Raw genomic sequence first — 26,737 nt, 5'->3', positions numbered from 1 at the left:
GTATACAATTGCGTACTCGTATTATTACGGACGAGAAAGAAGCGGGCGGTGGCGCAGGCGCTAGCGATAGGCTTGCTGCGATTCATTAAACAATCTCACGGTCATCTGCCGTCTCTCGGGCGACATGACAGGAGTGGCTGGCCTCATTTACTCAGTGCTGCGGATTGCCGGCGAGGCGCATGGCGGCAAGGCGGTGCTCTTGGCCAACGCCAACTCCAGGGTCCTTTCGAGCGCCAGGACCTTGGACGCCAGAACTACCTCTTCCGCCTCTGCGCTATCGACCTTCTGCTTGTAATTTTAAGTCAGTGCTCTCTACATCGACACGTGCACGCTCACTTTCAGGATGTTCTCCTTGGTCTCCAGCTCCATCTCCATCGCCCGCGCAGGATATTTGAGCGTGTTGTACGTGTCTGTGTAGCTGAGCTTCGACGGCGTCACAGCGGCGATCACTTTCCGGTACTTCCCACCGAGAGAGTCCGTCAGTATGAGCGTCACCTTCGAGCCTCTGTAAGGAACCCGCTGCGTCCCATTCTTGAAAAGGGCATCTACGCATTTGCCGAATGCCAGGATGGACAGGTTTTTTCTTGGTGCTCTCGCGCAGCCTAACCCCAAAGTTCCTGTTGACCGCGCGGCAGCGTGCTCTGAGCCGGCTAGATTGATGAAGCTCATCTCTCAAGCGCAGTTGCCCTTGCTTGTGCCCGTCACTGTCTACGTCTGCGTCACATACACCTGGAAGATGGCATGTGACCGTGACGATTCAGCGCTGGCGTCAGTGTCGCCTTGAGTTCGATTCTTGTTGCCTTTCAGCAGCACGTCTAGAAGAGCATCAACCTCTTTCACCTTGTGGATGGAGGGTTTGGAGATGGCGATGCCCTTGGCGGGGTCGTCGCGCTCAACGAGCGGCGCTCCACAGGCAGAGAGTAGGTCGCGCACCACCTCACTGTACGCCTCGAGGTAGGCCACGGCAACGTCGCAAGACTGCCCTCAGAGCGCAGCTGCTCCACGCGCTCGTACAAGTGGCTCACGATAAGGGACACAACGCCGGGGCAGTGTGCCGTGTGGAGCATAGTGAACGTCCTGCCCGCACCCGTCGCACCGTAGGCAAGCATAAATAAATAAAATAAATAAATAAATAACTTTACTGATGCATATACCTACATCGCCCGTAGGGCATTATTGTAGGGCAATTTCAAGCAGTGTATCTCAAAAATAAGAAAAGTCGAAGATAAAAAAAAAAACACCAAACACACCAAGAACATTAAGAAAAAATAATGATCCCCTACAGAACGAAATTCACAATAAACAGTGAAAAATGTAACAAAACTCACAGTAAGCACATTTTAACCAAGGCTAATGAAAAGATGGTGAATGGGACATTGACTACATTTTCGTGCAGTCGATTCCATTAGTTTACCGTTAAAGGGAAAAAATGAATGGGCAAAAACAGTTATGCGGCAAGCACTCTCTCTAACTGTTTTGGGGTGATCATTTTCAGCGGAAACATAGTGTGAAGCGGCTGAAGCCTACAGGTAAATACCTTTGTCTATTCTAGTGTCGCCATTAGATACACTTTGGAAAATTTTCAATCCGAGGAATTTTCTCCTAGGTTCAGCGGCACTGTTCCTCTGTTTCCATGCTCTGTTTTAATGTTTTTTATGCTGAAGCCTAAGTTATAATTGTTGGTAACGAAACGTGCGGCGCCGTTCTGAATAAGTTCTATTTTGTTAATTATGCGTATATGGGTCCCAGATTGGGCATGCTAATTATACAATTGGCCGTATATTAGTGACATAGAATGTTTCTTTGGGGGTAAGAGGTGCAGTTTTGAAGTTTCGCCTAAAAACATTCAATACAGTTCTAGCCTTGTGAGCTCAGTCGCTTACATGTTTATTTCATGGACGGTCGGACAAGAAGTATACGCCTAAATGCTTGAAATTATCAACACGGTTAAGGAAGTTGTCATTAATGTCATACTGGAGTGGAAGGGCTGTTGGTTTCGCGTGAACTGAACATTTCTTGATATTGAAGCGCATTTTTCACATATCACACCATGATGCCACATAGTTCAAATCACATTCGAGAGTACCAACGTCACCTGAATTGATGTCCTGAACTGCGCTACCTGAACTGTTCTCACTGGGCACGGCGCAGGCATTGAAGACACGCGTCTGAAACATCCGTTTCTATTTCTTGTGCAGACGGGAGATGATAGTCTAGTTCCCTGTTATAAACGTAACGACGTATGCCTCTTGCTTGTGTCGTGTCCGCGACGAGCGTTTTCGCTGTTTTCCACCCCATACCACTTTTTAATCGATCTGCTGACATCATGTGGTGAAGTTGAGTCTAATCCCGGCCCAAACCCAGCAGAGATGAATAAGACAATTATGGAAGCCGTGAAGCAACTCTAGGAAACTGTAAACCGTCGTCGAAGTGAAACGGTAGAGAAGCTTAATTATATTAATTATTATAATTATGTAGAGAGAAAATATGATGATCTCTCATCTAAGGTTCTTAACTACACCACTGAGGTTGAAAAGCTGCAAGAATAAGTAGACCACCTTCACTTACATAAAGATGATTTAGAGAATCGCAGCGGAAGGAACAGTCTAATTATTTACGGCATCAAGGAGTACACTGCCGAAACACCCGAGTCACTACAAAAGATGGTTTCTAACGACCTCTTTAAGCACAAGTTCCACCGCCTCGGAAAAGCCGCAGAAAACAAATGCTGTCCTGTAATATTTAAATTGCTGGTCGGAAGAGACAAGGCGAAAATAATGAACAGTTGTAACAACGTCAAAGTCTCAGATTACCGTTTCTCAGAGGACATTTCACCTCGAGTTCAGGACATAAGAAAAAAAAAACTGTGGATGAGCATGAAAGAAAACAGAGACAAGGGGGATAAGGTTTTCCGTTCCTTTGAAAAAGTTGAAGTAAATGAAAAATATTTCGGATGGAAGGATGCCCGGAACGCGATGGTACCTCTGCATCGGGAATGACGAAATATTCCTGCGGATCATGCTGAAAGTGTACAAAATGACGTTGTGGAGAGGGAAATTTCAGCTGACCCTGGCATGAACAAAATCTCTGTAATGGTCAATAATGCTAGCGGTATTGCGAATAAAACAGATGTTCTCGAAGGGCTATTCATTGCATATGATCCAGGTGTCACCGTCCTTTCTGAAACATGGCTGCATGATGGTATTCCCGATGAAGTAGTAGTACCCAAATCACACGAAATATTTCTCCGCGACAGTAATGCAAGAGGCGGAAGTGTGGCAATTGTACGAAGGAAAGACATCAGATACGCATTATTAACGTATATATCACCAGTGTTGAAATGGTCTAGACACTGGTTCATTTCTGTGCTCGCAGTATTTTAATGGGTGCAATGTACAGGCCCCCAAATGCTGATGTTTGTTTATTAGATTCGTTGCATGATTTCATGCTGGCGCACTGCAAGCGTGACTCATATATTATGTGGGGATTTTAATGTACCCAAAATCAACTGGAGCGTGTTTCAAGCGGCTCCGTCCTGTCGTCATTGTCAACTGACGCTAGATATTGTATTTTCTATCAATTTAATACACGTTGTAGAAGCATACACACGCACGACTTCCAACATGAGCTCACTACTTGATCTCGTTTTCATTTCCGTCAAAATATCTGGATTGGGCTACTCAATAACTACTATAAGACTTCCAAGTAATTTTTTTTTTAATTTCCAAAACACCCGGCCAAGAATAAAGCATTCTCGAGCACAAACAAACCGCTGGAGCTGCGAATGTTAATGACGTGTGGCTTTTTTTTTTTAGAGCATCGTACATGAGTGCATCGAAAGATTTGTACCCAAGAAACAAAGCTGACAAGGCAAGACCCGTAGATCACGCCTGAAATCCTTTATTTGAAGCGGAGCGTCAAACGTCTGTTGCGTTCGGGCAATAAATACGACTGTGTTGAAAGTGACGACTATTCTATAGTTGCTACCTTTAACGACTACTTTTCTTCAGTGCATCTTTCATGTATTCGTAAAGTCAATGCATTTGACCACACTTGAATTGAAATACCCAGTGTCCATCACTGAGAAAGGTACATTTTCAGCCCTACTTTACCTGAATACTAAGACGTCTTCAGGCCCATGTGGCATACCAGATATGTTCCTTTACAGATATGCAGAGTGGTGCGCGAAGTATCTTTTTTGTTATATTTAACGAAGGTATGCGAAAAACAGAGGTTCCCACAGATTAGAAAACTGCTAAAATAGGACATATTCAGAAATCAGGCGACAAACTCGGTGTAACGAATTATAGACCGGTCTCCTTATTGTGCTGTTGCAACAAATGTACGGAAAATATTCTGTTCATGCACTTATTTCTGAAAAGCAATGACTTCTATTCCAGCGCTAAGCATAGATTTCGCCGCGGTCTGTCGACGGTAACACAACTTATTCATATGACAAAAGAACTGATGGAGCTACTTGATAAAGGTGAGCAAATTGGCATGGTTTTCCTCGACATCGAGAAAGCTTTTGAAAGAGTATCACATAGTAACTTATTATCAAAGCTTCGAAGTCTTTTAAAAAATGACTAAATCGCGAACTGGATCCAAGGGTATCTCGCACAACGCCACCAATACGTTGAGTAAGTATTCCTTCGTATCTAGCATCAGTTATTTCCGCGGTACATCAACGTTCGGTACTTGACCCGTTTCTCTTTCTTTTGTGAGTCAATTACCTGCAGTTTAATTCACCTGTCCACTGTCGATTTTATGCCGTAGATTCCCTACTGTACCTTAGAATACAAACTCCCACAGACCAACTCGTCCTCAATGACGTCTTGGACTTGATAGCTGGTGTGATACGTGGCAGACGAAACTAAATACTTTTAAATGCACCGAAATGACCCTAACTCGCAAAAAGAACCAGCTAGCCTATACTTACAAAATAATTCATATCCCACTTAAAGCTGTCACTGAGTTCAAATATCTGGGAATACACATTGCCTCAACTTTAAACTAGAGTAGTCACATTAAGTATATTGGTTCGGCGGCTTTTAAGAAGCTCTAGCTCTTGAAACGTCGCCTGCAACATTGCACATCTGACACCAAGTTAGTAGCATAGACATCATTGATACCTTTATAGGAATATGGCGATATTATTTAGGACCCACACAATGAATTCGACCATAATTCCATTGAAAGTGTCCAGAGAAGAGCGATAAGATTAATCTATAACGCACATGGGTGGCAGATATCGGTTGCAAAGCTCGGGGAAAGAAACTGCATTCCAACCCTGGAAACAAGACCAAGATTCATCGGCTGCTGATGAGGCACAACATACTCAACAATATAACAGTAATGGATGTTAACACCTACATACAGTTTAAAAGAACTAGACAAACCAGATGGAAACAGAATAAAAGAATAGTTATGCGACTAACTAGAACCAACGCGCTCCGCTTCTTTCCGCGAACCATAGCAGAAAGGAATGTAGTTCCACCTGAAATTGTGAGCATGTTATCAATCGACTAATTTTCAACCGCTCTGTTAATTTTCACAAAACGCGCCTAGTCATATTGCCTCGTTTCTCGCGTGCATAAGTATCACTGAAAGTGCTCCTTCTACAACTGCGCGAAGCGATCCGTGGCATTCGATTGTACTTTTTTTTGTTTCTTTATGAATGTGTGTTTGCTTGTGTGTGCTTTATCGCAATTTTTGCTGTTCAGATTTGTTGTCCTAATAGCTGATCTACCACGTGCTGCTTAACGTATTTTAAGGTTCTTTTATTCTGAATATTAATATTGTTCATTTTGAAATTTCATGCTAATATTAACAATAGTAACAATAATATTAATAACAACAACAATTGCATGGTTCATAGGAGAAGGAAAACGCAGCATTTGTCACACTTGTTCTGTAGACACTTGAACCGCGCCGTGGGGGAAGGGAGGAAGCTGGGAGTGAAAGGGGAAGTGATAAAGGGGTGAATAGTGGAGGGCTCCGATGTAATCTTAACCACCTGGGTATCTTTAACATGCACTGAATCGCAAAGCACAGACGCCTCTTCGTTTTGCGGTCGCGATAGAACTCGGGTACTCCAGCACACCAGTCAGGCGTCTTAACCCCTGCACCACCGTGGCGGGGCAATTCATGTGAACTCCAATAGTGTATTTTTATTGCATTTTGCTTGTACCCACTCCTGCCTTGGCCGCCGAAGGGCAGCGGCAGTATTTGATAAAATAAATAAAGAAATAAGTAAATAAATAAGGACGTAACATGTGTTATCCCTCGTTTCAGCAAACACCTTATCAAACATGAAGGTTTGATCCTTGCTCTGTTGGACAAGTCCCCCGTACGACCTCTGCCCATGGAAGTAGAAGGGCCCGCTTCGACCTTGGGATCAAAGACTAGGCACCTTTCATCCACCACGCGCATTACACTGGTGGTCTCGGATTCGCGCTCATGTAGAGGGCGCACGCGGACTGCAACGTTCACCCGCCCGCTTGCTGATGGTTGGGCGCCCGACCGGTGGCGCTTGGGAGTCGTGGTGTTCGGGGCGGGATCGTTGGATCGCCGCTTCCGGGGGGGCCAGGAAATTGTGGCGGGGGTGGGCGCCATCTTTGGTGCCATCCGTGCGAGGAGAGCGTCTCCTACTACTGCTCTTGTGGTGGTTGCTACTCGCCCACTTTGGAGTCCGTGAACATGGGATCAGCCAGCTGGGTGTCACCGCCTGTAGTGGTCCTTCCTTGTGAATCCAATGACGGTGCGGCGGTAGCTTGGTCGTAGCTGCATACCACCATCAACATACTTGGTACCGGAGTTCACGCGGACCCCATCACAACACAATATTCGTTCGCCCACATTCAAATAAAGTTTTCAGCAGCCCCTGACATATTTTTCTATCTCCAAGCAATCTTCGCATACCTCTATTATAGATGTGACGGACGCAAACAAGGTACACTAGCCTAGCGTAAAACATCGTCCGTCGTGTTTTCAGTGCGAGCGAGCGTCAATGATGGACTTCAGTGTAACCCGCATTAACTGGCGCATCCGATATTATTTGTGGTCATAAAAATATGTTACACATTCGTCATCGGACCCACTGTTTACGTTGCAGAAATATAGTGCCTAATACGGTCAGGAAATTGCAATCTGCATATATCTTGCATTGGCTGTATGTGTCATAATCGCCGCTTATACACATTTTCCCCAACGACGTCCGTTTTTATACGGAACTAGTTATTTTATTCACGCACAGAATCAGTTTACTGCATTTAGTCAAGCGTGTGGGCTCTAAAGCGAAACAATTTATTGTTGCGCGCCTTCGGGGTCCGAATAACTAGCGGTGGCGGAGACGGTTCATCCAGCTATCTGCTCGGCACTCATTGCGCTCCTCGTACACAAAGCGCCCTCTCATGCCGCCCGATATGGTCCTCACTGAAACAACCAGCTCACCGGTGGCAGACGGCACACTTTCAATTCTAGAACGCTATAGTACATACTTCGCTGCCGGACGGTGGACAGTGCCGGCGACAGGCCCCCACTCTTATGATGTGAGCTGGCTCCTGGAGATGGGAATGCACTGTGCTCCTTCGCCTTTGTCCTTAGGTGCCAGCGCGGATGCCTGGTCTTCCTGCGCGCCTCACGATCCAATCTCCGGTAGGTGCGTCCATGCGTGGCATCCCTCGATCGAAGTACAGTCAAAGTTTTTTGAGCTGCGTACCGAGCGCAGTCAAGTTATGTTGTGCTGGTCTCTTTTTTGCGTTGCCTTTATTCACGCGATTAATCACCGTTTCTCCACATCAGCGTTTTCAGGGTCCCTCGATTTGGTAGGCGCGCTGTTGAGAGCCATGACCGAATCACGCCAATGCTGACAAAGCGCGCTCAAGGTCGAGACAATAGAGAAAAATCATGCAGCACAACGAGGGCGAATTCTTTACTGATGGCACTTGGCTATAGTCTCAATCTCTATCACTACTCGGGGCTGGCTCACTCGTAGACATTGGCAAGTTACTTGGCTATCTGCATGCAATACCGGCCATGTGAGTGCGCTCTCAACTCTACGCTGTCTTCTCTTGTCATTTGGACGTACGAATGAATATAGAACATTAAGCAACGCTGTTCTCGGCCATGCACAGTATTGCTCAAAGAAGATCTCAGCACATTCACGCCTTTGAACAGCTCGAGTTTCATGCATATGTTATGTCACATTATATGCTCTGGATCTCTAAGCGTAGATAACTGCAAGAAGCTTCATTTATTTGTCAGCAAGGACAGACACCTGTAGTGTTAAGCAGGTGCTGCCAATGACCCTGAACTGTTTAATGTTTCCATTTTCGCTGAAGACGCGGTACATAGCCTGTACCGCATACCTGCGATGGGCTGTGTGGCGACAACAATGTTCTTCGACGAGTCTGATTCCCTTTCAGACGAGGGCGCCAGATCGAAGCTGTCAAGCGTGTTCACATTGGCTGCAGAAGAAAACGATGTTGGGTGGTGTTAAGTCAGGCGAATGGCTGGTAACAATTACATTACTATTCAGGTGAACTGCAACGAAAATCTGTTTATAAGGGGTTGCTATTTGCGCCATAAGACAACTGAACTGCACAGCGGTAAAATTGTGTACCGTCTTTTCCAAAATTAACCGCGTAGCCCCGAAGGTCGTCGAAGCAGGCGGGGCCGACTCGCTGCGCCAAGCATAGAGTAAGATATATATAAAGAGAGGGTACTCGCATAGGGCTTCAACGGCAAACTTTGGGGTTTCAGCGCACAGCGGAGTCGGCGAAACGTGCCAGCCTCAGAGCTGGCCGCTTCAAAATACTAAATCTCGGAGGCCACAATTTTAATTTCGGATTATAGCATGCGTTTTAGCATACACAGGCGCTTCGACCACTTACGCAAATTAGTTACCGGCATTGTTTAAAAGAGCGGAGGCAGTACCGGAATCAATAAAGAACGCTGCTGCTCCTTGTATGCAGTCGAACACGAGAAACCGTCTAGCGTACTGCAATTCGCCTTTTCTTTTATTGCATTCTGGGCAATTAATGACCAGACATTGATCTTGTACCAGCCACGTACTTTACGTACTCTATGGAGGCATCAACCCACTCTCGCGCTCCTTTGATAGGGCATGACAGGGACGAAAAAAGGCTATGGATAAGAAGCAGAACCCTTTGAAACGGGAGGTTGTTGGACATTTCACCTAGCCATGACAATTATTACTATTTGCACTTAACCTTGCTTTACGTTTAGTAACCAGATGATCTACATTCCGTTACTTCGACCTGTCTGCAGTCTATATTTAAATGCACACGGTCCTGAAGCGAAAAACGCTTTTTTTGTAGGTGCAACATCGTCTGGCGGAGTCGTAGAAGTTCGCAGCTTGGCAACAAATGGCGTTGAGTGTCCTCTCTTTATATATATTGTTACGGACGACATCAAGGAAGAAAAAGCGGGCAGTGGAGCGGACAGGAGCGCTCGCGCTAGGCCCGGCAACATTTTCATAAAACGTCATCTCACTGTCATCGGCCATCTCTCTGTCCCCTGTTCTCCTGTTTTCATCGGCTTGCCGTATCGTAACAATATGTTACTCTATGCGCCAAGGCCGCTGTCGCTGGCCTCAGCTTCCCGGCAGCGAGGGCAACCTAGCTGACGTAAGCTTGCTCCCTCACTTCCTTTGTGGTATAAAAGGTAAGCGCGTAATTGTGTGCAGCGTGTGATTTTGCGCCTTTGGGGCGCTGTGCTTCTAAGGAAGGGCGCCCGAATAGCGTAACTGCTCATCGCTCCTTTTACGCTGGAGCTGTGAAGCTGCGCCCGTCATAGAACACCTTGTGCATTTAATATAAGCACGCAGCTGCTATAGGTGGATCGGTAGTGCACATACTTTCCTTGCTGATCTTTTGGAATATCGCAAAAGTAATCGCGCTGATCGGATCTCCAAAATTCTATGCACTGTTTCCTGAGGTTGCAGTACTTCTGTGCCCATGACCTGCTGTGTTCTGTCGCTTCTTTATACTGGAGAAAAGAAATCTAACGTTTGACGAACCCTCGTCTGGCTGGATTGTAGGTTCATGTGCTAGATTAGTAGATTACTGCGACGCGCTTAAGCTCCGTGCTTTGGGGTTCCCCCTCTATGATCCTTATAAAAGCTTAAACGTCTTCGTATTATTAACAACAACCTTCGGTCGGCGTTCCTTTTCTTATATACGTTATTCTGGAGGTGAGAAAAATTGAGGCAAGTTTTCCAGCCGTTTCAATTTTCCCTGATGATGCGAAGAAAAGAGCGCAGTGCATTTTGCGTGAGTAACCTTGTGTTGACATGCACTACTCATTTTCAGAATGCGAGAAACAATGCCACTCTCGCGCCTCTAGCTTACATCACTGAAATGCACAATACGTGAGGCTGTTTCTTTAGGGAAACATATTCCGAGCATAATAGCAATATGTTCCGGAAATTACAGAAAACCGGACAAGGACTGCGAACTAGTTTAGTATTGCTCCTTATTACTGAGACACTTGATTGATGGGGCAGTGTCCGCTAGTAGAGTGGTGACATCAGTAATTATTTTTAAATATGCTGGATGCAAATTTGAAGTGCCGCACAAAATCATTTTCGGAAACTGAACTCCCGCCCTTTGTCGAAGTCCCTGGCCGCAGCATGATCGAGTTAGGCGGGAGATTTAACCAAACTAGAAAAACATTTCTTTTTCATGAATTCTTCGGGATCGTATGTTAGGGTACATCCACGTATACATCACGCAATTTGCGACATGCCTAATATGTTTGAGGCAAGTATACTCTCTACTGAACTTTCCCGCAATCGGTTTGACGTTACAATCATCAAGACAGTTCTCCTCTCCTTTAGCAAGCGGATCCAAGTGCGTCAATGGCGGATTCAATACTTATGTAGCAAGAGAGGGAAAAGAAACCAAGGGAAATATTGCCTAGCTTTTCTCTCTCCTCACGCTCAATGGAGGGTCACAGCCGAAGATAATGGACTCGTGAGAAAAACCACATCGATATTTTGATAACCGCACCCCATCTTACTTTGGAAGCCCTCCTAACAGAAGAACAGCAGGTGTTTTGCAAGTGCAGGAGGTACGTACTGATAATAAACGCGCAAGGTGTTCTAGCAAGGAACACATGGTTTACGACACCAGTCAAAAATGATTATTGAGCGAGTTTTGCTGCTAGCAGCGCCCTTTCTCAGTAGCACAGCGCTCCGAAGGTGTCAAATCAGAGGCCACATGTTACCCACTTACATTTTCTCGCATTCTGAAAATGAGTAGTGCATGTCAACACAAGGTTACCCACTTACATTTTACCTGACAAGATCCCAAGAAACATAGTGAAGAAGCCTAATTACGTCAACTATCTTTACACTCGCCGCGAGTGCGCACCAGCCACCGACGGCAACCACAGCGCCACCGCTCGGCCTCGCGCCTGCTGCTCAACTTTTGGCAAAAAATGGTTGATTAGATTTTTGAACATCAATAATAAAGCGGGACATATGCAATAATTTTCGCGAGAGCCTTCTTGTTCGATATGCACTAAGGCGTCCTCATGTCAAGTATGTCGGCTGCATCCACAAAAGAAGCCCATCAGCATGCCCGGTTTATCTGAAACAGTATAAACAGGCTTCATGACCAAAGTCCGGTTTCGTGGTAACTCGACCTAATAAGAATGCCCGTATTCAACACGTGAAAAGTGGAATAAATATTTCTTACAGAGCAACGATAGGGCTACATCAGCTTGTTAGTATGGCATTAATGCCGAGCGACGTCGTCCTTTTATTCCATTAGGCTTTAGTACAATGGTTTCGCGATAGCATTATTTGCCGTGCCAGCTTTTGATTCAGCAGAAATGCAGTATAGGAGTTGTGAGCCGGTCACGTCGAAATTTGGGAATAGAGGCGACGAGGTCAATCAATTCCCACATATTTCACCAAAGTGCCGAACGAGTTGTTTCCTCTCAGAAATAGTCACCATAAGACGGCTTACATATTGCCGAGAGAGTTGCCACTGCTGCCACGGAGAATACAACGGTAGAAAGCACTCCCAGAGATGCCAGGTAGGACCTGTTCCGGTGGATGTCTAGGAGCCGCCAGATGGAGAACTCCGAGCCACTGCTGCACGGGAACGAAAGAACCAACTATGACTTAGTACGAAAGTGAGATGAAGTTATAGTGCGTAAAATGTGTAGCTGGTGTCAGTGATGCAACTGAGCAAGAAAATACTTCGGCTAGTGAAAACCAAGCAGCATAATGGACAAAGGACATCTTCATGGTCCGTTAATACTTTCAAGTTGAAAGGAGGTGATAGGATGCGTTATAGAATCTTCGAATCAGTCGTGTGCAAAGAGCACATTATGAGCATAGTTATCGGTCTGTGTTACGCTCTCTTTCAACCAATCTTAAGACTGCATTGTATTTAATTTTCAGATGGCGTCATCGTCCAATACCATGCTTTTAAATTATTTACAGCGACGTAGGCCAAGTGCATTTAGCCAATGTAGAGCCTTTGCCAAAAATGTAGAGACCGGGCGTCTGCTTCTGAGCCGTGTATTGGCGCTGATTTAGCATTACTGGATGTCCTTCCTATTGGAGAGGGTAGGACGAAAAGTATTCTCACCACCAACAGGTTCGGAACATTGAAAATGCATTAAAAGCAGCACGAAGTGGCTCAGAAGCCGCCCTCCTGGGCTCTACACTTATGACAGAGACTGCTCGTAACTTAAAGTGCGCCGGAAAAGCAGGTTTTAGAAAACCACGTGCCGTCCGAGCAACATTTAAAGCATTTCACTTGATTTGTGTAGTAGACAGATCACAATGTGCCGTGTTTGTCCTCGCTCTTTTAAAGCTGGGAAAAAGTTTGGGCTTGGAATTCTATTAATGAATTGCACTATCGTAACAGAACTTTTAGGGGTGTCGGAAGCAACGTCGTGAAATCCTGCGTCGGGACTTTTCTGCATAGCTCAAATGTCAACGGGACCTTATTTCTTCCTTTTACTATTTTATACGCCGAAGGTGCCAGCAAATCACAACCGGTATACTTGGCAACACCTTGGGAAGAAATAAAAAGAAGACGCTATCACTGTTATGTACATTTTTGAAGGCGAACTGCGGTGCAGAACCGACGTAAAACATGCTGGGACCGCCCATAGATGTTGCAAGTTGCACGCTTTGAATGAATCTCCCATCTTCTCAACCAATGTCTTTTCGCTGCAGGGGTTCATACTGCCTTCACCAATATCTATACATCGTACTCAGCAGCGCGCTAAGTCTCTCCAGGCACTTGCATGAAATCGTCATACGTGTCCGCTTTCTGCACCCAATAAAATGTGTGGTGTGCATGCCCACACAGTCGCTTTCTATAAAACAAAACTGAGTCCTTTTTCCCCGGGAATGATGCGTGTACCAGATTAATTTTCCTGGGTTCTACTTCACGGCAGATTCACTGCACATTTGTGCTTGTGAAACGCGGAGAGACTTTTTTAACATGAGTGATGCTTAATCAGCTCAGTGTAGAGATTTTTCAAGGGGCACTGCACATACGAAGTTCTGTGTCTTCGTACGCGATACGTTCAACCTTAGACAACTTTAATGTCTGCAAGTCCGAAGAATTTCAGTCGGAAATCAGGCATGGACAACATACTCGTATTCGAACAGCAGCTCGTCGGTCCGAGAGCTGTAGATACACTTAGTGCTGACGCTGCTTTCAGCATCCTCCTCAGTCTGGGTACTGCATGACCGCTGGTCGCCGTCGCAGTCGCAGTCCCACTTGGTAGACAGGCTTGATGGCTTGGCTATCCCCCTGCATTAAACGTGCTCATTAGTGAACGCACGTTTAGTAAATTCGGAAGTGCATTAGTCAATCCTCAATTACAGCGAGCGCAAAAAAGAATTTGATTGTAACTACAAAGGAAACATGAATGAAAATCGCTGCGCAATTTTCCGAAGAAGAGGAATAGCAAATAACGAATTGTATTATTGATAGTGGGTGGAAAAGCAACCGCTTTAAGCATCTTTTTCGGCTGATTGGTTGCGCGTATTATAACCCTGAGATTGACACTACGATAAGGTTAAGAGGAAGGGCCAGCAACACTGGAAACTGAGCGTCTAATAGTTTTTATAAGACGGTAAATGCTCTCTTTGGAGGGGTGAACTTCTAGAAAGAAGATGTAAGTACCGGCGTGGAATCATGAAGGGGATATTGGTAGTTGTAGCACTGTGGGAGCCAGCAAATTGAGCTTTTTTTTTAGCTTTTTAGCTCTTATAGAAGAGCGGAAATAAAGTGCTTTGAATCGTAACTGCTGCAGAGCTGTGAGTATATCACGTGGCTGTATTGATATTTGCATCTTAAGAAAACTATAAAGTTACAAACGTGAAATCTAAACAGCCTGAGACGCATTACAAAGGAAGAGAGCGACACACGTGATCCCCCTTTGATCTCACGAGGGTGTCGCCAAGTGATGGCAACACGCTATGTCCTCGAGCCTTGTACCAAAATGACTTTCGCACTCGATGCAAACACGCGAACGGTATGTCGAAGCGCGCTAGTTATCGGCGTAGATATATTAATTTCTCGGCACATACACTGCAGCTAGTTTCACTCTGGCGCCCTTCTGTCTACCTCTCCTTGCACCGCTCTATTCGTGTACACAAGTCGCCATCTCGAGAGTCCGGAACGAACAGACGTCGGCAGAAGCATTCTTCCTGTGGCCTGTGCTCTGCAGCTGTTTGCGGGTAAGCCAACACGATGTGATACGGTACCCAATTTAACCACCTTTCAATGTAGTGCAAACGAAGTGGCAAGCACAAAATCAAATTGTCGCAAAGAACGTCTGACCTCGCGTCCGGGAAAAGAGAACAGCAGACTCAAGTGGGAAAAAGCATCAGCAGGTTCATTTTAAGATGTCAGTGTGTTACCTTTTAGGACTTCCACTTTCGCTTCCGCGATGGCGGGGAGGAGGCTTAAACGTTGCGTTGGTCAGGTCCACGAGGTCGTGAAGCGTCGAGCATTGAAAGCAGGACGATGGCATGCTGGTCGTCGTGCCGAGCTGCCCACGCGGAGGCGAAGTCCCCAGGGAGGCCGACAAAGAAGGTTCCCGGCGCAGCAGACGCCTGGAGGTCGGTGGCGAGCTCATGGCGTCGGAATCAGAGCAAGATTCGAATCAGTAGCACGTGCCTTGAACCAAATTCTCCTCGCTTCGTTCTCCTCTTCTGTGAGAAATCTGTGGCCGCTCATCCTGGAAATCGCGGAGTGAATGCAAGTTGAACAGGCAGCAGCTGCTAACTATGAAAGGAAATATTGATGATCTTAAAAATTGGTTGCAAAGGCTTCGCGACGAAAATTCGTAAATAAAGCTTTAGGCTTCATAAAGGTATAATGCATAATGAGATATCGTTAATGAGATAAGATTGAGATAACGTTCAGAAAAATGAGAAAGGTGTTAGGAAAGGAGACACGACCTCCCCAGCACTATTCACAGCTCGCTTAGAACTATTCAGACATGGAATGGGAGCATTTGTAGGGATAAGAGTAGATGGAGAATACCTCAGTATTCTTCAATTTGCTGATGACATTGCCTTGCTAAGTAACTTAGGGGATGAATTGAAAAGAATGATTGATGACATAGACAGGAAAAGTAAAAAAGTAGGCTTGAAAATCTGTATACAGAAGACTAAGGTAACGTTCAATAGCCTAGGGAATGAGCAGCAGTTTACATTAGGTAGCGAAGCACTGGAAGTAATCGGCGAACATGTCTACTCAAGACAGGTAGTAACCTAAATCCGGACCATGGAAAGGAAATAACAAGAAGAATAAGATTGGGATGGAGCGAATTTGGTAAGCACTCACAGATTATGACTAACAGCTCACCGGTATGGCTCAAGAGGAAAGTATACAACAGTTGCATCTTGCCTGTACTCACCTATGGGGCTGAAACGTGGAGGCTAACCAAGAGGGTTCTACTTAAGTTGAGGACAACTCAGAGGGCTATGGAACGAAAAATGGTAGGGATGACATTAACAGATAGGAAACGTGCAGAGTGGGTCAGAGAAATAACTCAAGTCACTGGCATATTCTAATGAAACTCAAGAAGAAATGGGCATGGGCAGGACATGTAGCGCGAAGAAAGGATAACCGATGGTATCTTAGGGCAACAAACTGGATTCCAACAGAAGGAAAGCCTAGCAGGGGGCGGCAGAAACTTTGGTGGGCGGATGAGATTAAGAAGTTCGACTGGGTCAAGTGGATGCAGCTCGCACAGGACCGGGTTAATTGGAGGAATATGGGTGAGGCCTTCGCCCTGCAGTGGGTACATTCAGGCTGAGGATGATGATGACGATGAGATAACGTTCAGTTATGGTATACGGAACTGGCACATCTTTCTAATGGAAGAAGAGGAGTCAAGGCACCGGGGGTTGAGATCGACGAACTTGTCATCCTTTCCTCTCGAGCCAAGTATCACCGCCAGACGCAAAAAAATTTCACGTTTGTTGACGTGACTGAAAAGATTCGATTGATTGATTGATTAAAACTCTAATTTTCACCGATTTAGGAGGCCCCCTACTACCCGCTCCTGGCACGCAGGCCTGAGAAACGGGGGCTGGAACCTCCGCGACTAAGGACTGGCGGATATACATTGGTTATTCGCGGCCTCAGCCGCCAGACGGACGGCTTTGTGCTGGTCAGCGGAGGCGTCGCTTCGCAGCAGGGTTACCCAGGCTTCTCTACTTTTAATGTTGTCCCTTTCGCCCGGAGACGTAGAGCATTCCCAAAATATATGGTCGAGAGTCTCCCTCGCTTCGCAAGCTTTAGATGTATCATTTTTTCTCTCATCTATCTGGGTGTGAAACAACCAGACAGGGTTTGGGAAATTTCCGGCTTGCAATCGCCGCCAGGCTATGGCCTCTTTATTATTTAAGCTAGGATCCGCTGGCGGCATCAGACGTCTTCCTAATTTATAATGTTCGATTATGTATGTATGTATGTATAACTTTATTAGGGAGCCGGCAAACGACGGGTTAACGCGTCGTGACGCTGGCCAAGCGTCTACCCGGGGTTAAGCCCTACTCTGCACTACCTCATTTGACCCGTTTGTGGTGGGTGTGAGGCTTGTGCCTTTCGAGCGCACCCCGGGCCTGCTGGACGGCCCATAGTTGCATGTCCTTGTCTGTATTCTGCACAGCATCTTGAAGTTCCGGCGGGTATGTCCTGGATGCAGCTTCTGTCGGGAACCTGGCACAGTCCCACATGATGTGCCATTGGTCCGCCGGACCCACTTGACATACACTGCACATATCACTCGTGTAGATGTCTGGGTGGAGGACGTGTAGCATTGCCGGGGCTAGGAGTGACCCGGTTTGCATTTGCCTTAGGATGACCGCCTCCTCCCGACTAAGTGCCGGGTGAGGCGGCGGCATTGTCCGTCGAGCTAGGCGGTAAAATTTTGTCACTTCCTCGTAACTGGTCATTCTGTCTTTTGTTTCGAACCACCATTCGGAACGGTCCTTCTCGGGGGCGCGGAAGGTAAGCGCTCGCGCCGCCGAATGGGCCGTCTCGTTGTGATTCGGTGAGGATGCACAATCTCCCGCGTGCGCCGGGAACCACTTGATGCGGATAGTGTTGCCGCGGTCTTGAAGCTGGAGCTTACTGATGATGGCGTTCGTCCATCGTCGGGCAGTCGGGCGGCTCCGCGTTTGCCCGGAAGTAGAGATCTCAGGCTAAATCATGGGCCGCCTCGTTGCCGGGGACGGACGCGTGTGCTGGGACCCAAATTAGGGTGATTTTGCGATCGATTTTAGCTTCAGCTGTTAGAATTCGGGCGGCTTCTGCAGATCCAAAGCATACGCTGAATATGATGATCACAGTCGAGAATTTCTCATATAGCCGTTATTGCTCTCTCGCCACGAATACAATAGAAGAAAGAAAACGAATGTCGTTTTGCAGTCTCGTGGCACGCACTTGTGCCGGTAGGTGAAAAAGAAGGCGCATTTAAAATATTAGTGATTCCCTTCGGAGGTCGGATTCCCACTTTCCTCGCCACCCGGATCTTGGCGGTACTAATGCGACGACACGAATGCTGGCCCTCATCACACAGGCCTAAAGTTGCAGGGGCCGGCAGGAAGACTGCTCGACTTGGCAGCCATGCAGCGTAGCATGACCACCGTAAGGCTGCTGTTATACCCGATGTCACTCAGCTCGCGGCTCATTGCACCACCGTGCAACCAGCTTACGCAGTCACTACGCCATTCTTCGCCAAGGAGGTTCATTCTGAGGAAAGAGTATCTGCTGGCACTGCGCGAAGGCCGCCATCGGGAGGAAGAAGCCTCGAGGTACTCTCAAGGAGGCCAGGAAGACGTTTTGGCGATACGGCTGTGTCCTGGCAAGAACAATGTTAGGCGGCTACTATACCCGAGGCCAATCCGTTCGTGGCTCTTGGGGCCGCCTTGCGACCACCTTACACCGTCACTCCGTCCGTCTTCGCTAAGGAGGTTCATCCCTAGGAAAGGGTATCTGTGTGCACTACGCCAGGGCACCCACTGGGAGGAAGAGCCCTCTCAAGGCGAACTGCTCAGCGTCGTGGCTGCCGCAGCCGGTGCCACCGTCGTTGCGTGCGGTGAGATCCTGCCGGAGTCGTATAGAAGCATGGCCATTCCCTGCCTGCCCACTTCGGCTCCGCTGAGCGAGGTCAACACGCCCGGGGCCGAGAACTGGGGCTTCACATACGTGAACGTCATCAATGTTTCCTTCATGTGGAAGATCAACAACTTCAGTTTCCACCGAGAGGAAGTGGGGGAAATGATAAAAAGCTCAACATTTTCTGCCGCGGCCAACGATAGACTGAAGTTGTACCTAAGGAAGAACCCCAAGGGTCTGGACGAGAAGAGCAAGGATTACCTATCCCTGTACCTGCTACAGGTGTCCAGCAATAAAAGTAAGGTACATGCCTAGTTCACATTTTCCATCCTCAATGCCAAGCGGGAAGAGACCAAGGTTATGGCGAGTAAAATGGCATATCATTTTTTCCAAGGCAAAGATTGGGGCTTCAAGAAATTCATTGGGAGAGATGTATTGCTGTAGAAGGCAACGAACTCCTCGATGAGGACAAGCTCACACTATATTGTGACATGAGCTTTGTTTTGGACCTGGTGAACATTTCGGGACAGAAGAACATAAAGAAGTTCAAGGTCCCTCAGTGCCGGCTGTCGATGATGTTGTCACTTGTTTGAAAGCCAGAAGTTCAGCGAAGTCGTCCTGAGTGTCAATGGACAGGAGCTCTACGCCCACTAAGCTATCCTTGTCGCCCGCTATCCTGTGTTTGCGTTCATGTTCTAACACGAGCTGGAAGTGCAGCGGAAGAGATTGGAGTTCGCCAACACGGACCACCAGGTATTCCGGGAATCCTTCTTGGTGCTCCGTGATGCGAGTTCTGAAAGCGGGGATATCACCTACCAAAACAGCGTGGGAAGCCTGTTGGAATTCTACCTTTCATCAAGAGCTATCATTTCAGAAGGCCATTTCTATATTAAAAAAAGAACCATTTGTATAGGTTTTTCGGTTGCACCTGTGTTATTCAACATATTTTTATCCGCTGTTGACAAGCGCATTCAAGCCAACCTTTCTCACCTTCCTGTAGTAAAAGTGTTGAGATACGTTGAAAATATCTTGATTATTTTTAGTAAATACCATGCGAAAAAAATGTGAATCTGTCGGGAAGTGCTGAGCATGTTTTCTGAGCACGGTGCCGGGTTAAATTCCACTTGGAAAGCATCTACAGATGGCCGCATGCTGTTCTTAGATATTGAATTGAATTTCACCGACAGTAATATTTGCTGGATGTACCATCCACGAACCAGGAGCGTCTTTTGCGCTTTGACAGCACACACTCAAAGGTTGTTAAGCGGGGGATCGCGTCTTCCTGTCTTCACGGAGCCGTGACTTTAAATCATGCACGCATCGAATGGCCGATAGCAATCAAGAGCAGTTCAGACTTCTTCAAGAGGCAGGTTCCCCCGTGGATGTCGCACTATAGCAGTTTGTGAGAGTTTTTCAAAAACTGAAAGCCCCAAATGATCAAGTTATCCAGCAGGGAACAGAAGTTAACAAACTCAAGACTCCTGTTCAAGTAATGCCATGCTTTCATAGGTTTTCGCATAAATTCAAAAAGCTGGCAGCGCGTTATAACGTAAACGTCGTTTTCTTTGCTGCATGCAAACTTTCCCAGGTCAACACTAAGGAAGGGAAAGAACGAGAAGCTTGCACGAGGAAACATCAAACGGAATTCACGGTATGCAAGGCTAACGTTGTGTACAGGATTTCTATCGGCTGTGGGCTTCATTACATAGGGCAGAGAGGAAGATGCTTTAACTAAAGGGCGAGACATCATAGATTGTTCGTACGTAATAAATCAGGCAGCAACCTTGCCGACCACTCTAAATCATGTTAAACAGAGGGAGATAATGAATGCTATCCAGATATAAATAATACAGAATTTATAAGATCCGCTACAGGAAAAACAGAGCCCGAAGTCATGGAGGGGTATTTCATAAGAAAGGCCGGGCAGATGTGCGTCAGCACGCCTTCTATTAATTTACTTCACAGTAAGGTTACATTCCTGGACGGACATTTGTCGGTGTTAACCATTTCATCAGGGGTGTTTCCCTCAAGAAATTTTCCGGTTGTATTTGAACTAGGATTGTCTTCACTTTCTCGCATTCAATGCTTTTATTGCGTTACAATTAATGTTTTATAGCCGTTACATTTCCCGTTTCTTCTTAATCTTCCTTAATGCATTTCTCATTCCAACCTTTGTGGTTTTGTCCATTCGGCACCGTGATTTATACATATTTCTTTTTCTTTCTTTTCTTTTCCACGCGCTGTCATTGGTAGTGCTATTCTTTGCGCATGCTCGCTGGCTGATGATTATCAGCTCTTATATTTTCGACGTGGTGGTTTTTCCTAAAATAAAGTTGCAAGTTAGCGCCTGTCCCGTTACTTCTGAGTCGTCCGTGTCTTTTTTGCGCTGTGGTTTCGAAAAGTTATTACCAACTAGCTCAAACTAAGCATCTGGTGAATATAATGTGCGCTGAAGCCGACTCCGATCCGGCACCTAGTGGCAGCGCGCCTCTCCCCCCATAATAAGCCGTCGTATGCCGCTTGGACGCAGGGACCGCATCATCGTTCACTACTGGACTTCATTACATGAGCCAACCGTTTTTCATTTGTTTGACCAGACCCTTCATCCTTCATATTATTCCTTTTACGCCCCGAGGAAATAAACATCACAAAAAAAAAAAAAATGCGCGCGCAAACGCGTTGTTTCTTCTTTTTGGCCAAGAGATGGCGAGGCTGCATTTGAGACTGAATTTTTTTGTAGCCTATATAGAACTTGGAATTTGTTCAATATAGTGAACTACAGATTACACAAGTAAATAAACTGCTTATTACGTGTCCTCAACATTTCAAAATTAAACATATTTTCATTCCCTTCTTTGTGACTCGCGGTAACCAAAGCGATTCTCTTTCGCATTTACGCCCACTGAGCGCTGATGTCCGACTGTGACACCATGTCTCTAAATCCATAAGTACTTGCACTGCAAGCAATATATTTTTTTTTGCGTAGTTACCGGGCGATATAGATAAAATAATATCCAGGAAAAACATTTATGTTCGAAATACGAAATTGTAGGCCAAAAGTGTTAATTTGGACAGTTCTGATAGGAAACTGGGGATAAATTTAAATCACTCTTTACGAATAGAGCATTGCTTGCAAGTAACTAGGATGCTGCGTTCACTGAGAAAGTGGCACGTTGATTGGAAAAGCATATTTCCGGTACTCATGAATGGGCCAGAAGCTTGGAGGTGAATGAAGTCGTGTCAAATTAAAGACAACGCAGCGGGCTATGGAACTGTATTGCCCTGTCCTATTGCAAATAAGTAGGTATTAGGTTTTTTTTCTTCTCGTATCTAACTGCATAACTCCCTTATTATTAGTTTCACGTGTGACCAATCCCCCTCGTGGGTATGTGCCATTACCTGAGGGCTCAACAACAACTGAAAATGATAGGTGCTAATAAGAAGCGGGAAGAGAGGCAGAGTGAGCCAAGAGACAAAGTTCATTTAATTACATGATAACCAGGAAAAGAAGCGGACAAGTGTAGTGCCTTTACTGCGGAGGAAAGAGAACCGATCGCCGTTAAGGGCGACGAACAGGATTCCATTAAATGACAAGAGGCACAGAGACGACAGACACTCAGGTGGGCGAATAATATCGGGATGTTCGCGTAGATCAGGTGGCTGCAGTTGGCACTGGGCAGGCTTCCCTGAAATGACGTGGAAGTGGCCTTTGTTCCGCAGTGAACATAATTAGGCTCGTGGTGGTGCTGATGATGCTTAGAATAACCTGTAGGAATAGTCCAAAAATGGCACGAAATTTTCACCATCACTGGCCGTTCTCGCAAGCTAACTGCTGTGCGCCCAGAACGTTTTCGGTGCCGCGTTCTGTGCCTATCCATAATCACTGTTATCTTCCGAAAGAGTCCCATGGCGTCCCTGTGGGTGTTGTTGTCACGAATTGGAATATAGAAGCTGGAAAATTTTCAAATTCAACTTTTCACATCTTTTGCTGGCATAGATATGTCAGCACAGCTAGGGCGTTTACAATGAACTTTTACTACGGACAAAATATGATAGTATAGCATTGACGTCATGCTCGAGCATGACGTCATATGACGTCATGCTCGAAAATGGCAAAAGCAGTGGCTTGTTTAATTATTTATCTACTGAATACTAGAGGCCTCAGCCCAAGCAGGAGGGGCATATAAGGCAAGAATAAGTTGACAACATCCATTGAACCATTTACAAACACGCAAAAAAAGCCTTTGGTCTCGAATGGAATATGGAGCACACAGAACTTAAATAGTAGTTATGACACGGCGAAGTACACATGACGGGATGGAAAACGCTGTGAAAGAAACTGAAAATTACAAGCAGGATAAAAAAAAAAGACATTACATGACAACTACGCGCTGTTCATGATGTATGCTTCAATTATGCTCAAAGACTGAATTCAGTTATTGGGTAGCTTGGTCCAATCTGATACAGTAAGGGGGGAAAATGAGCTCTCGAATGAAGTGGTTCTCGCGAAGAAAGGTGTTAATGGAAGCGAATGACTATGACGGGCCTGTCGCGTACTGAGTGGAGTTAAATGTGCATTTGGGTCTAAGGCCAGTTTACGATTCAATAGCAAGTACAAAAAATTTTTGCGCAAGAAGTTCCGCCTTGAATGGGGCGCGTGAATTTTGTTGGACGCCATCAGAGGAGATATGAAATCTGTACGACCGTACACAGAGTGAATAAACGGGACAGCTCGGCGCTGAATTCTTTGTATTGCGTCGACGTTGTTTTTAGTAAATGTGTCCCAAATGACGCAAGCATATTCTAGTTTCGGACGGATGAGAGGTGCATGTGCTAGGTGTTTCACTTGTAGCCTCGCGGCTTCAAGATTGTGCAGTAATAAGCAGAGTTTGCAGAAGGCTAAGGAGGAATATTGTTAATCTGTGTTTCCAGTTCAGTTCATTTATTCTTGTTAAATTCGATGACTTCAGCGACATGATTGTCCCGGATTGCATACGCGAATTGATTAGGACGTTTATTCCTTAAGACGCGAAGAAATACCGATTTAGTAAAGCTATGTTTCATGCCCCACTTTGTCTTCCAGTCGCTTAAAGAATTCAGGGCCGATTTTATTGTAAGCTGGTCGTTTTCTGAGTTGATTTTGCTAAAAAGGGCACAATCATCTTCAAACAACCGAGTTTTTAAGCACTAGGTTATAACGTCTACTATATCGTTACAAAATATTAGGACCCGAAGAGGCCCTAAGACACTTTCCTGTGGTACAGCAGATATAACAGGAAGACTAGGCGAGCTGCAATTGTCAATGGTTATATGCTGAGTACGATGGAAAGATAAGAGGTAATCACAAAATCAGAAAGACAAATTGCTTGTAGTTTCGTAATCAGTTAGCGTGAGGCACACGGTCGAAGGCTTTACTAAAATATAAAGACACCTGACCGCATATGTCAAGCGCAGAGCTGAGGAACTGAACAACATTTGACAGCTGAGTGAAGTGAAAAATTCCTTTCGAAAGCCATGCTGGCAGGATGATAATATGTAGGTTCTTTTAAGTAGTCAGGGATGTAATTCGAAACTGGGTGTTCTAACGTTTTGCAAAATAAGAATATAGAAATTGGGTGGTAGTTATAGACTGAATGATGGTCGCCTATCTTTAGGATATATAAAATCCGTGCAGACTTGCTGTCGTCTGGCAACGTCGCAGATCGCAGTGACACCTGGAAAATAACCACGAGGAACTGAGCTAGCCCCTCTGCATATCGCCGAAGGATGCATTGGGTATTTTGTCTGGGCCGGGTGAAGATTTAACATTTAACCTAAGAAACATGTTAACAAGGGTGTTTACATCAGGCGAATGAGTGGAAAGAGCAGAAACACTGTGAAAATGATATTAAAAACTGGTGCGCTATTTGCTATGGAATATTTAGGAGCACGGCATAGTGAACTATTTCACCAACTGGCTTATTTCATTGTCTTAAGAAATTCAAAAAAAAAAAAAATGAGGGTTCTCTTTTATGAAGTTTGGAAGAGTGGTGTTAAAACATAATGTGCTTAGCTCGGGCAATATCTTGAGACAAAGCAAGAGAAGGGGTGTTAAATGCATTGGTGGCAAAACCCTTCTTACTCAACCGCTTTGCCTTCCACTTTAGGTGTATATACCTCTGGTAATCCAATGTGTTGATTTACTCGTTTTCGTAACACGATTCGAAATAAAGTTATAGAGACAAAAAAGCATATCTTTTTGATTATATCTCACAATAAGCCTACATAATTACTGTTGAATTTTTCAAACTGAGCATCAAGGAAATGTAGAATGCCGATATCATCAGCGTGTGCAGAATCTTTGGCCATTTTCATGGCAGGCGATCTATCGGAATGTCGAGCAGATAACGAAAAGAAATGGCAACCATTTTGGAGGTCACAAAATCCGTCGTCGATAGAATCTTTCCCCTCAGCATGGGATTGGGGAAAGAAAGCCAGATCAAGGATATCAGAAAATAGGCTGGAAACAAACGTCGTATTTTAGACACTTTGCACAAGATCGTGATCAAGCATTAAATCAAAGGTGATATTCCCGTCTCTGAACGACTCGGAACCTGATTAAAAATATTCCTGATCAATACCGGGAAGACTAAAACACCCAAAAATTATTTTGTGCCGGCGAGAACCAGTAATGTGAGCCTGCAAGTTTATCAAGAAATCGGGTGCTGAGTCTGGTGGTTTGTAAGAAGCAGACAAAATGAGGACCTTTCAAAGAATAGATATTTTAGGCACAAACGGTCAGGTACGTTTCTCAGGAGCGAGGCTTCGACGTCTGACCTTGCCACAATGGCAACGCCATCATCGTTCGTGGGTCGGTTCCATCGAAACATTTTATAAAACGGCGGAATGAGATCATCGTCATGAATATCATATACATATACTGGTGACATCTGTATTGCACCTTCAGTCTCCGCCAGTAAGGCAGCGGCGTAACGACCATAGAGGCACTGGTTACTAAAGGTTGCTGATGGCACGCCTGCTTCGCAACTCTTTGCACACGACTGACTTGAGAAAACAGACCAAGTTGTCGTGTAGTCGAAACTTTTACGTCTCTCTGTTATGTCTCGTCAGTGGCTGGAAAACAGGGTAGAGAATATGCGTTTTCCGTGGCAGTCTTCATTACTCATTGGGCGCGCAGCTTAGAGCAGTTATACGTGTTCGTAAACGCATCTTAAAATATTCCACAATTACATCACAATTATTAAAAAACGCAGCCCATGGCGGTTTTTTTTTTTTTTTTTTTTTTTTTTTTTTTTTTTTTTTTTTTTTTTTTTTGTGGCGCTCATAACTTCTCGGTACGTTCGCAGGAAAAACTTTAAAAGTAAGTTTTGTTCTGCGCATCGGAAGCTTAGACAGTCTCATCAACATATCAATAACACTATCGTACAATATCACGCAGTCCCCTTGCAAATAAAAAAGTTTCCCACAAAGCTAGACGTCGGCAATGAAGTTAGCACGTTAGATGGGCACTACAACTTTTGCTATGAAAACTGGGAGTCGCCCCGTATCTCATAAAACCATCTATAAAAATGGTGCATTCTTAATGAGTCACTGCGGCGGTTTTTAAATATCCTGACTTCAGAATTGCATCCTATTCCTTACTGTCCCCCCTCTTCGGTACGAAAAAACTCTTTTTGAAAAACGAGAAAAAAAAAACAGAGTAGAATCATTTTAAATGAACCAAAACCTGGAAACCGAAACTGACAGCAGCCTAGACGAACTTGCATGACGCCACGAAATACCAAACCTAAGCCATCAAGAATGCGACGACAATACACATCTTGTGCGAGTTGGTTGACAAAGTGAGAGCTGGCGTCACTGTCTGAAGTGGCTGAGGGAGAATTATTTTTTTCCTGCACTAAATGAAAAGCTATTACAGATGGTCATGCATGCACTGACGTCACACATCTAATGTTACCCCATAGAAATCTTTCGGTTTTCAGCGACGAAATGGAAATGTTCAAAATTCATTTCTGCTGAAACCAAACGTGAGAGCAAAGGAAAATTCGGTAAATATGACTAGGAAACTCAAGAGAACGAACCTTGTAAGTTTGAGTGAA

At 45.4% G+C, this 26,737-nt stretch overlaps 2 pseudogenes; one reads left to right on the top strand and one right to left on the bottom strand.

The window, feature by feature from the left end:
- Positions 1–312: 312 nt before the first annotated feature.
- Positions 313–6,615, bottom strand: LOC146202288 (kinesin-like protein KIF18B; annotated as a pseudogene).
- A 12,008-nt stretch (positions 6,616–18,623) lies between these two features.
- The window catches only part of LOC146202287 (protein roadkill pseudogene), a 46,902-nt pseudogene continuing 38,788 nt past the window's right edge, over positions 18,624–26,737 (top strand).

This window comes from Amblyomma maculatum, chromosome 1 (assembly GCF_055883805.1).
Source record: "Amblyomma maculatum isolate TAMU_Amacu chromosome 1, ASM5588380v1, whole genome shotgun sequence".
Taxonomy (NCBI): Eukaryota; Metazoa; Arthropoda; class Arachnida; order Ixodida; family Ixodidae; genus Amblyomma; species Amblyomma maculatum.
This window is presented reverse-complemented; position numbering and strand designations above follow the sequence as displayed.